Consider the following 12,496-nt stretch of genomic DNA (forward strand, 5'->3'; position numbering starts at 1 on the left):
CCCCCAAATTTTCATATGTTGGCCCACACCCCATTCCTGGCGTGCTTTCTCCATGTGGGAATGGAGCCGCTGGGTCCCCTAGGGTTCTCCCATTCTCTCTGCTGCCATGCAGGGAGCTGGGCTGGGTTCCTGCAGGTGTCAGGCTCAAAGGAGCAGAAAGCCCACTGAGCAGTTGTTGAGCGTACGTATACTGATGACCTTGCAGTTCAGGGCTTGGAAGGTGCCAGCAGGACTGGCCTATTACCTAGACCTCTGCCTAGTCATTCCCTTTCTCCCGCCCCCACCAACAGACTCACAGACTCTGCAACTGCTTGTACCATCAGGGTTGATGAGGCTACAAAGCTGGCACCCCTGGTGCTAAAGTAACACTGACAGACCCCAGTCTGGCAGGATCGAACCTGGGACCTCTGAAGCTAAATGCATGAGCCGCTACTGCATGAGCTGAAAGCCACATGGCTCTTACCCAAGGCTGCGGCAGACTCATCAATCTCTAGGTGGCACTCGAGGGGGACAGAGCCCCACACGTAGAAGGCATGAGTTACACTAGCTCTGTGGGCAGGAGGAGGCAGAGGGAGGGCAGGCAAAGGAAAGGAGGATGGTAAGGATTTTAAACATGAAAAAGTCACAACATTCCAAACACCGACCTCAGCTGTCTTGCCCCTTCCCTCTCACCATCCCTCCAGCCTGTGCTCTGCGTGTGCTAGCGGACAGCGACATGAAGCATAAAGATTTCAGCAGTTAACAACTTCAACATTTCTTAAAAACGATGTCCAGCAATGGTCTCTGCCCGAGTTCTTCTAGAGAACTAGGAGCATGGAAACACTGGAAAGGCAAAAGACAGTTATTCCTGAGGTATGAGACTTTAGTATTACTATGAATTGATCATATTACGGGTACGGCTTGGAAGCCTCAACCAAGATCGGAGCCTTATTGTGCTAGGTGGTGTACAAACGCACAGTGACAGACAGTCCCTGCTCCAAAGCGCTGACAGCCGCAATAGGCGGGATGGATAAAGGAAGCGTTACTATCCTTGGCGTACAGAGGGGGTGACTGAGTTGCTGAGAGATTCAGGGTATGTCTACACTGCGATCGAGAGGTGTGATTGCAACACATGTAGACATACCCAAGCTAGCTTTGAGCTACCTAGATCAAACTTCAATCTCAGCTGCAGCACACCTCCTGACTGCAATGTAGACATCCCAAACGTGACTTGCCCAAAGGCACACAAGAAGTTTGTGGCAGAGCTAGGAATTGAACCAAGATCTCCTAAGTCTTTGATTCTCAACAAGAGGTAAGCGTACCCCTCGGGGTACGCAGAGGTCTTCCAGGGGGTATGTCAACTTATCTAGATATTTGCCTAGTTTTACAACAGGCTACATTAAAAGCACTAGCCAAGTCAGTACAAACTAAAATTTCAAGCAGACGACGACTTGTTTATATTGCTGTGTGTACTATAGCTGTGTGTCTCAACCTGGGGGGCCACGATTTATTGTATTGAGAAAGTCGGCAATTTTCCATTAATGGTGTGCTGTGACACTTTGGTATTTTTATGTCTGATTTAATAAGCAAGAAAGTTGGGGTACACAAGACAAACAGCCTCCTGAATGGGGTACAGTAGTCTGGAAAGGTTGAGAACCACTGTTCTAAGTCTCAGTCGCAAACACCTTTCTCAGAAGACAGTCCTTCCACAGAGTACATTTTTAAAAAAATCGAATAAAAGCATTTGTTTTCAAAAAACATCATCAACCAGCTTGTTTGATTTTCTTCAAACTCTCCGCACCGCTCAATCCATTTCTAGCCTGAGAAATTTCAATCAAACAGAAGCTGTGCTGGAAGCCCAGAAGGGATCCGTGGGCAGGTTTTGAATGGCAAAGGTTGTGCCACTTTAACCCCGGAGTCGCCAAGCAATGAACAGCACAGCACAATTGAACAGACAAGGAATTTTAACCCCACCCAGTGAACTTTGCTAGAACTTTAAACCTCTTTGATTATTGTTGTTGTTGCTTTTGCATGCTCGCTCTCTCTTTTCAATTTTCCATTTGGCCAATGTACTGAGTTGAAGCAAGGAGATAGCTACTGGTTAACAGCAAATTAATAATTAGATTCCAGAAGGTATGTGCATGAATGCACATGGGGTGAGAGGTTCTGTGTACTACATTACAAAATCAATGAACCAGCTCTGGCATTGGTTTTCTGCCCAGAGAGATCATTTAGTGGAACTCGCCATTTGCTCCTAATGTGATTGCTAACAGATAAAGAACTCGCACAATCACTGACAAAACTCTTGCTATCCTGGCGACAGTGTGTAGGGTAGGTGTAGCTACACGCCACAGGGAAAAGTAGGTTGTGACCACACTACTGGTGTGTAGTTACATGCGGCAGGGAAATGTGTTGCCTGGGGGGAGGCAGTGGAACACTACACTACTAAAAATAGCAGTGTAGACAGGAGCAGGGGGGGCACTGCTTGGGTGTACAGAGAGCCGTGTAGGGTATATACCTACTCACCTCAGCAGTGCCTCACCGTCTGCACTGCTATTTATACCCATGTTAGGGGGCGTGCAGAGTATGGACTCTACAAGCTGCCGTAAGTGTAGACACAGCTTAAATGGCCCAGACTTATTAAAATAACCCTAATCCTTGTCAGGATAGCACATTAGGGGTTGAGTACAGAGCTGGGGTTGGAGCTGGTCAGCAATTTTCCGATGGAACATTTTCTGTCATAAAATGTAGATTCCTTTAAATCAAAAAATGTCTCTGGGCTGCCAGACTCCCTGGATACGGAATTTTTTTCAATCTTTCCCTCCCACAAAAGATTTTGAATGTTTGCTCTTTCATCCCAGTTCAGGAGAAAAATATTTTCCAAAATTTGAAATCTTTCATGGGAGGGAAAGATTATTTCCAGCCACCCCTAGCTGTGGCACCTCTTCTGCAACAGATCAGATTTATGAAACTGGGATTGCTCAATTCTGGCAGCCGAGTTGCAGAGTGTGCGTCTAGAAATAGAATATTTGCAGTGTTGTTGTAGCTGTGTTGGTCCCAAGATATGAGAGAGAAGGTAAGTGAAGTCATATCTTTTACTGGGCCAAGTTCTGTTGATGAAAGGAGCAAGCTTTGAGGCCAGGTCTACATGACAGACCTATATCGGTATAACTACATCACTCAGGGGTGTGGATTTTCCCCGTAGACATAGCTACTGCCTCTTGGGTAGGTGAATTAACTAAAATGATCGGAGAAGGTCTCCCATTGGCATGGGGCGTCTTCGCTTAAGCGCTACAGCAGTGCAGTTGTATTGGATGCCGCATTTTAAGTGTAGACCTTCCTTTAGTCTTCACAGAGCTTTGCCTCTGGCCTGGAGAAGGTAACTAGGCACCCAAGCTAAATACAAGGTGTGGGACAGATTAAGTATAAAGGGTCCATGCATGTTGCAGGAGACCATTTAAAATGAAGTGAGTAATTAATAATTCTGCACCCATAAGATAATGGAGGGTTAGCAGGCAGTAGGATTTGTGACAAATTGTTGTAATGAGACACAAAACCAGTGTCTCTGTTAAGTCCATGGTTCTTAGTTTCCCGTGGAGTTTTGTATTGAAGTTCCCAGGCTCATCTTTTGAAGGTGATGTGCAGGTTTCCTTTGAGGATAAGGACTAAGAAGTCAGCAGGGGCGGCTTTATGTATTTTGCTGCCCCAAGCACGGCAGTCAGGCAGCTTTCAGCAGGATGCCTGTGGGAGGTCTGCCGGTCCCGTGCCTTCGGCGTACCTGCCGCCGAATTGCCGCCGAAGCCGCGGGACCGGCAGACCTCCCGCAGGCACCCCGCCGAAGGCTCCCTGACTGCTGCCCTCACGGCGACCGGCAGGCTTGGTGTGCTGGTGTGCTGGTGCTTGGAGCCGCCCTTGGAGGTCAGATATGAAGTGATTGCTTTGTGAAAAGTGTTTGTCCATGGGTGAAAGTGCATTTTTAGCTTTTATCAGTGTGAGTTCATTCACGAGCATAGTGATTGTCTGGTTTCACCCACATAGTTGTTGCTGGAGCATTTGATGGACTGGATGAGGTACACCACATATTGTGATAGGCACGTGTAGGACCCAGGAGTTTGAAAGGTGTGTTGTGGGTGACATTGAGCATCAGAGCAGTGGAGGTTTTGTATCTGTTGTTCTGGCAAAGTCTGGTGCCATTTGAGTTGGTGTGTCCTGGTCTGTAGGGAGCTTGCTTCTGGTGATGAGCTTGGAGAGGTTGGTGGGTTGATTGAAGGCCAGAAGAAGGAGTTTGGGAAAGATTTCTTTCAGGATTCGGCCCCCTTCAAGTATGGGTTATAACTGTTTGATGATACCTTGTGTGGGTTCTAGTGTGGGGTGGTAGGTGACAACTAGCGTGTGCAGTCAGTGTGTGTGTGGGAGGGTGGGTGGGGGTGTTTCTGTATCGAAACAGTTTCTCCTGGGGTATTTGCATGGCCCGTTCCATCATGCAATCTACTTCCCGGGGGAATCTGTTCTCATGGTTAATTACTCTCACTGCTAAAACTAAATAATAAAACAATTATAACCGAAGGCAGCTGTGCTTTGCATGCCTTGTGTAGCAACAGTCCTGCAGCACTGTACGGGACATTATTCTTGCTTTACAAATACTTTTTGTTCTATGTCCATTATTTATTTTTCCATGTTCTTACCCCCACTTGCTGGACTCCATCCACTGGCCGGGAAGCATTTTGCAACTTCCACTGCACTAGAGTCAAACAAAACAAAAACAAAGCACAGCCCTTGCGTGGACGAGGCTAGTTACCTCTCAGCATTCCCTTGCGTTTTGGGTTATGGAAAGAGTTGTTCAAGCCAGGCCCATAACAACCTTTTAGAAAGAGTTCTCGGGAGTTATGTAAAATATTTTCCCTGCTTTGGTAGCTGGCAAACTTCATTTTATAAGAGAAATGGAATTTATTAACACAAAATATCTATTAAGCTTTTGTGGGTTGTTTTCCCCAGAGGGTGGAGGACCCAACCAAGGAGTCTTTCATCTTCATTTGTTTTTTGGATGTTAAAAACCCAGCCGATTTAGAAGACAATAGGAGCCGGATTCTCTCCCACTCTGATTTAAATAGAACCCCCTTTTCCCCAAGCAGAGATTTGTTCCCCTTTTTATGAATGGACACCTCTTCCTGCACTAGCAACGTCTTACATTTAATGAGCATATTTCATGCCAAAAAAAACCTATTACTACTTTGCATTGTGGTAACATCCAGAGGTTCCGATCAGGGCTCTGTTGAACTAGCTGCTATACAAACGAATACAATATAGTGCCTGACTCACGGGCTCACAGCATCGAAGGCGATAAAGCAAGGTGGATAACTGGAAAAGGTGGGCGGGGACAAGACAGCAGTAGGCACACGTACGGTTGCCAAAGTAAGTACTCTTAGGGCATGTCTACAGCGCAGCTAAGCGTGTGCATCCGAGCCAGCCAGGCACTCACGCTAGCTCCCCTCAAGTGAGCGTGATAAATATAGCAGGGTGGACATTGTGGCAGCGGCAGCACCCTGGGTTCACCATCCAAGGAACAAGCCTGCCCAACCACCTGGGCCCGTACTCAAGTGGCCTGTGCCGCCAACTATTTTTAACGCGCTAGCTCACACCGAGCGATGTCTGCGTACCCCCCCTGGGAAGCATGCTCCCAGCTGCAGTGTAGATGTACCCCCAAGTGGTCAGAGTGGTTCCCCACCAGCTTAGCCAATGCTATGCTAGCAACCCCCCTGTGACTACGCTGACCGCTAGGACTACTTTCTTCTGCTTTGGGCTGCAGGCTGGATTAGATGGCTTGGAGGATTGGTAACACACACTTCACTACAGTTAGGCAGGTGGAGTGCTGAGACCACTGCCTCTTATGTTGATTCTGACAGAGGGCTTGGAGGACCAGACAGCCTCGTGGTCAGCGCACCCACTTCTAGCCCCTTGCTTCTGTCAGGGCAGTAGAGGTGCCTGTTCCTGACCTTAACTGGGAATCTTTTGATCCCCACCTGCCTCTGGGCCTCATCCCTTAAAGGGATATGCTAGGGGGACCCGGGCCCTCCCTCTCCATCGGATCCCAGGGCCCTGTGGGAAGCAACACCGGCAGGGTCCTCCCTACAGCAAGTCCAAGTACACTTCCCTGGGCTACTTCCTACCAATAGGTTCCTTCAGGTTGGGGCATGGCCGCTATAGTTAAAACAGTACGTCTCTCAACAACAAAAAAGTCCAGAAGAGTAGGGCCCTGCAGGACCTGCTGGTTCACAAAGGGGATGGCAGTGGTGGTGATGGGAGAAGGTTCTGCCTGAGGGCCTTATCCACTCTGTGGTCCTTTCTCAGGCAGGACCTTCTGACTAGCTTCCCGGAGAAGGTTTCCTGTCTCCTGCAATCTGTCCACCCACCTTCCCTGGGCTTCTGAGCACCCTTTTAACTCACTCCTCCAGTCGGAGCTTACTCAGATGGTCTGGGGGACAGGGCTCCGTATTGCCTATTAACCCCTTCAGACCCAGTATGGGGTTTGTATAGCCCATGACAGAGACCAATACGGTTTCCTTGTACTCCCCCATTTGTCCAAACCTGTTGACTCTTTTCTTATACTTAGGTTATAAGCCAGTGGTGGCCAACCTGTGGCCTGTCAAGGTAATCCGCTGGCAGGCCACCAGACAGGCGCCTGCCGCTCCCAGTGGCCGCGGTTCGCCGTTCCCGGCCAATGGGAGCTGCAGGAAGCAGCGCAGGTCGCAGGGACGTGCTGGCCGCCGCTTCCTGCAGCTCCCATTGGCCAGGGACAGCAAACTGCAGCCACTGGGAGCTGCGGGCGGCCATGCACATAACACAAACTGTCTGGCGGCCCGCCAGTGGATTACCCTCATGGGCCGCGTGCAGTCTGCGGGCCACCGGTTGCCCACCACTGTTATAAGCAATTTGGGGCAGAGACCACGTTATTCTGTGTTCGTACAGGTCCATGTCTGGGGTGAGTCGGCACTACCCCAATACAAATTATAAAGTGGTTGATGAGGATGACACACTTAAAAATCTCAACTTGCTAGGAGGAGTTGAATTATTTCTTTATTGTTGTTACACCGTGTTTTGTACGCCCGTAATATGATTCTTTGTTGACCAGGAATAATATGTTTTCAGCTGTTTAAGATCTATGAATTCTCTATTGTTGATGCCTACGGTGTTTTTTCCACTTCCCCCCTCCCCCAAACTGGGATCCAGCCTACATGTTTTTCTTTTTTCTGAGCACTTCCTTAAGAGGTTTATTCTTTATATCCCAAATTAAAAAACTGCTCATGCAAAATCATCACAACCAGCAACCTCAGTGAAGATCGAATGGGTCATAGAGACCAAACTCCCTTCTCTACAAATTACCTAAGTTCACACCCATTGCCAGGGTATCTGAGCACCAATCTGCCCTATAACTAACCTTTCTAGCTCCAGGGTTAGGCATATCAGCGGGTGGTGGTTTGGAAGATAGTTATGCCTTGGAAAAATGGAGGCCTCTCTTTCTCCAGGGCTGGCAGCATAGCATTTTTGTCTGACACCTCTTTAACGTAGTGTTTGTTTTGGGGACGGAGGTTCCCCTTTAATATAGTGCATTCTCCTGACTCCGCAGCCCTGAGATTATTCCAATTCCGAACTGGAGCGCAAGAAGGTGACTAGCAGGTCGCTTGTCTCTGGAAGGACAAGGGATACAGAATAAAATGTTCTTCTCCTAATAATATTAGATTTAATCAAAGGAATGGAGAAGGGTCACGGAGCAAATTCCTGAAATCGAAGTAATCTGTTATAAATAAATATTCCTTGGTGAGGCTGGAGGCCCCTTTGGAAAAGTCCAGAGTGAAAATATTTCATTTCGTTGGACACAATAAAAATCCTTCCTGTTAACACGAAGGATGAGAGAACAAGTCTTACCACACTATGGGTTCCACCGTCTGGGCTGATGCGTTCTTTTTCTACTGCATGCAAAGGGCCAACAAGAGAGGACACGGCCAATGTGACTGTCCCAAAGAGGGGAGACATTACTTAACATGGGCTACAATCTATTCTTCGGCTCATTTTCTGTCTTGTTCTGTTTCTGTACAGAAGAGCTGCCTCCTTTGGTGTTTTCATCCCCTTTCCTCTCGCCTCAGTTCTGCTAACGTGGTGAATAACTGAGCATGGGCTCCACTCTACCAACCAGTTTAGTTACATCAATTAAGGCTGCGCCCATAGCCTCAGTGCTTAATTTGTGCCAGGGCTTGCCAGGGCTGAGCCCTAGCACCTCTAGGCTTGGCAGTTCATAGCCTGGCACCTCTGGGCTTGCCACATCAATTATGAAAGTAAAAAAACTGCTTGAGCCCTGGAACCTCTTTCATTACAAATCAAGCACTGCATGGTCCCCACCTGCCCTTTTGTTCATAAACATCACGGAGGTCTTCAGATCCAGCAGAAAGAGGATTGTGCTTTGCCACGGGTCCTGAGGATTATTTGGTTCCTGACTGGACATATTTTTCTAACGTTTGATATCACATGGGAAAAACAGGGTGAACGTGAGTGTGCAGAACACACCCAGTATCTAAGTTATTGGGCTCTTACATAAAAATCGTGGGCCAGATCCTCAGCTGTTGTCAATCAGCATAGCTCCAGCTCGGGTTCTGGCCCCGTCTTTGTATAAAAATTGTAAAGCAAGTCCAGCCCTGACCCTTAATGGCACTCTAACGAAGGGGACCCAAGATGAGCTCCAAAGTGCTCTAGACTAGGCAGAGCTGTTAAAGATGAGAGCAGCTCCAATCTGCTCCACTGCCTGAAAATTAGATGCATCCCTGAGGTGTTTGGCAAGTTGCCAGTCAAACTCTGAGCGCATGTCAGAGTGAGGTGCATTGGCAGAGCTGGGTCAGGCTCAGGGTTAGAATAGCAGGAGGTGCAGCAGGCCAAGATTGAGGGGCACCAGCAGAGCTGGGGGAGGGCTATGAGGGGAATTACAGAGGGCACTGCAGTTCAGGCATCAAACCTTTTTCCACCTCAAAAAAGGGGTCATTTTGAGCACGAGTCAAGGTCTGAGAAATGGCTGAGGTTGGTTGGAAAACCACTTGTTTGTCTGCTACTGAGAAACATCGTGCTCCCAAAAGCAAGCTACTCTTGCCTGGGGCTTCAGCCCTGGAAGAAGGGTGGTCTGAGAGTACCAGATGCAAGACCGTGGCTTCCCCCTGACGGCTCTAGCTCCCCGTTTGTGCAGTTGGAGGATCACCAGCACAGTTCCATTTTCATGCTGCAATTGTATTCAGTATCACACAGAACGGGAGAAAGCTGTGCTGATGTTGGGGCTTTCAAGATGTAAATTTGGATTAAGTGGCAATACTTACGGCTTCTTCATGGCTCAAGCCACGGCAGCCATTGAGTGCCCTCTCGGCCAATAATTAACCCAGAAGAGAAAAATGAAGCACATCAACTTTATTCACTTGCTAACTGACCCTCCAATGGGGAGGACGTTGGATCTGCCATTCCCAAACGCTGGGGATGGGACCTCACCAGTGGCGGAGAGAAGGGAAGGCCAGAGTGAGTGATTAAAAGATTTTGGGCTTTCAGAAGTGTTGAACACCCACAATTCCAGCTGAACTCAATGGGAGCAACAGGTGCTCAGAACCTCTGAAAACGAGTCCCATGAAGCTCCTGGGAATAACTTTCTCAGCCCCTAAAAGAGAAACCTGGCTTCCTCCTTGGATGTGCTTAGAGTTCATATCAACACCGAACGGAAGGGGAGGGAGACCAGTGCGGGTTCTTTGGATGTGGAAGAAGGAGAACACAGACTCTGTGCTGGGAAAGCCACACCAATGAGCTTGTTAACATTTAAAGAGACAGTTTGGCATGAGACCACACACTGATTCCTGCCAAGTATTCACAAGAGGAAAGTATATTTAGCAACCAGTGGAATGCCAAAGCCTTGTCAAGGAAAAACACTTCGAATACGTGGAATAGCAATCAGACATTTTCGAAGAAGCAATTTTCATAAGGCATCCATCCATCTAACTACTTGGGCACCTGAAGTGTATCAGCAACTTAACTATACTTAAATCTCAAAGGACAGGAGTTAATGATCAAACATATGAAGCAAGAATACATGACTGACGGTGACTGCCCATTTTCAAAGAGTTGTGGCCAGTTTCAGGTGTGTGATTCCCAGAAAAGTCCGTGGGGCTAATGTCTCCACACGACACTTGGAGACTCGGCCTAGGTACTCCTGTGCCACAGAGCAAGCTCCCAGGAAATGCCACTTTCCAATATGCCTTCAGGCTCTGTCTCTCCTTCGTGAAACATCCAGGCATCCTGAAAAGTGGGGAAGCCAGAAGGGAACACATACTGCAGCAAAGCATATCTGGTGGAAGTTATATGCCTCCTCCTACAATTCATTGTTAAACCGTTCTCCACTGGGGACTCGATAGCTCAGGAGACCAGGAATGGAATACAGAGCATTTCACTGCAAGAGCACGGGAGTACATCCAGACCGGACTGGTAGTGACTGGAAGCTATTCCCATCTGAAGCCTGTTTGATAACATGGGAAATCAGAAGGTGGATGATAGCTTAGTACTTCATAGAATATCAGGGTTGGAAGGGACCTCAGGAGGTCATCTAGTCCAACCCCCACATCTGACTTTGAATGACTTCCCCACTGGCCAACAATCTTAGCAGAAAACCAAGGCTTTGCTAGGCCCTGGAGGCACAACTCTTTCCTCCTTAGAAAGGGGTCTGTCAGTTTCCTGGGAGAGGGGAACCTGCCCCAGCCCTTCTAGGAGCACCGTTGGCATGCAGGGAGGGAAGATTATTTTAAATGATCATCACTAGTGGTATCTTTGCCTCAGGTGCCACTCACCACCACGCAACATTGGGGACACAGCGTGAAAACCCTGGGCACACGAAGGATCCCTTAGTGGGCTGCAGTGGGCCTGTGTGATCTGCTCCTATTTTTTATTAGGTCTGAGGAAGCGCCAGAATGCATCCATCCACCAAAGGAGGAGTGGCACACTGGAAGGATGGATCAGGCAAGCAGCGGGTGAACAGTTGGTCATGCAGCAGGAAGATCGCGCGATAAGGCTTCAGTTATGGAATCAGAATGCTTGTTCATGTAAATAAGGAATCAGATATTAATATATGCCAGTTAGGGCATAAGCTCTCCAGATTTCCCAGGCTTCAGCCTTCTCAGGTAAGAATAAGTTAGCACAAAACAAGCTCCCCAATTTGGGACTCCTCCCTCACCTAAAGGTATTCTCTTGCACTCTCTCTTCTAAACAGACACCTCGGAAGCCTTCCCAATTGCCGGTGCAGCAGAACTGGTGTTAACCCTTTGTTTACCAGGCAGTACTCCTGCACTCTCCTAGTCAGGACAGAGACCTGTTGGTGAGCAATGTTGGGAAGTTTGCCCTGCTGGTGCCCCTGCCCTACCCTTTCTGGGGCTTCCATCTCCAGGGCTGGTCATCTAGCACCTGAAATATTTGAAAACAAAAACTGGCCTACCCGACTCCTACACACTCAAAGATGCAAGGGTGTGTGATTCACTGCCCCAGACAAGTGACACACCCAGACTCTTGTCCTGGATGTACGTGCCTGCAAGGGATTGTGTGGGCAAGGGTGTGTCTGTCATGTCACTGTGAGGTTGCTAGGAGTGCAACATGCATGGTAACAAGTGCCTGGTACAAACAGTGCCCTGAGGCTTTGTACTCTGATTCCCATTCAGTCATTCAATATTTCCTTGCAAGCTGCACATGCCATCACCGCAAGGCTGTACCATTAACAGTCAAGAATGGATGAGCTGGAACAGGCACCAGCCCATCTCATTTCACTGAACGAAGAAAACGCCTGAGTGCTGAAAAACAGAATCCTGGCGGATTGTGATGGGACATGCCCCCATCCCTCTGGTGGACAGGCTAAGAAGCATTCCCAATTAGGCCCGACTGCAGAACATGCTCCACCTGGAAAAGTGGAGTTTAAAAGGATGAAACTGGCCACAGAGGGGGAAAGAATTTCTAGGAACAGGGAAACTGCCAGGGTCTGTGAGTGAGCTCCAGTAACAAGAGGAGCTCAGCCTGAGGCAGTTGCTAATCTTTTCCTTCAGATCCCTCACTTGAAGCAGAGACTCTATAACAGGGGTGGCCAACCTGACCCTGAGAAGGAACCAGAATTTACCAATGTACACTGCCAAAGAGCCCCAGTAATATGTCAGCAGCCCCCCATCTGCTCTCCCAGCACCTCCCACCCACTGACAGCTCTGCGCCTCCCCCTCCCTCCCCACACCTCCCAATCAGCTGTTTCGTGGCATGCAGGAGGCTCTTGGGGGGGAGGAGCGAGGGCACGGCAGGCTCAGGGGAGGGAGCGGGAAGGGGTGGAGTGGGGGTGGGGCCTGTGGCAGAGCCAGGGGTTGAGCAGTGAGCACCCCCCGGCACATTGGAAAGTTGACGCCTGTAGCTCCAGCCCTAGAGTTGGTGCCTATACAAGGAGCCGCATATTAAACTTCTGAAGAGCCGCGTGCAGCTC

Source organism: Mauremys mutica, chromosome 10 (genome assembly GCF_020497125.1).
Source record: "Mauremys mutica isolate MM-2020 ecotype Southern chromosome 10, ASM2049712v1, whole genome shotgun sequence".
Taxonomy (NCBI): domain Eukaryota; kingdom Metazoa; phylum Chordata; order Testudines; family Geoemydidae; genus Mauremys; species Mauremys mutica.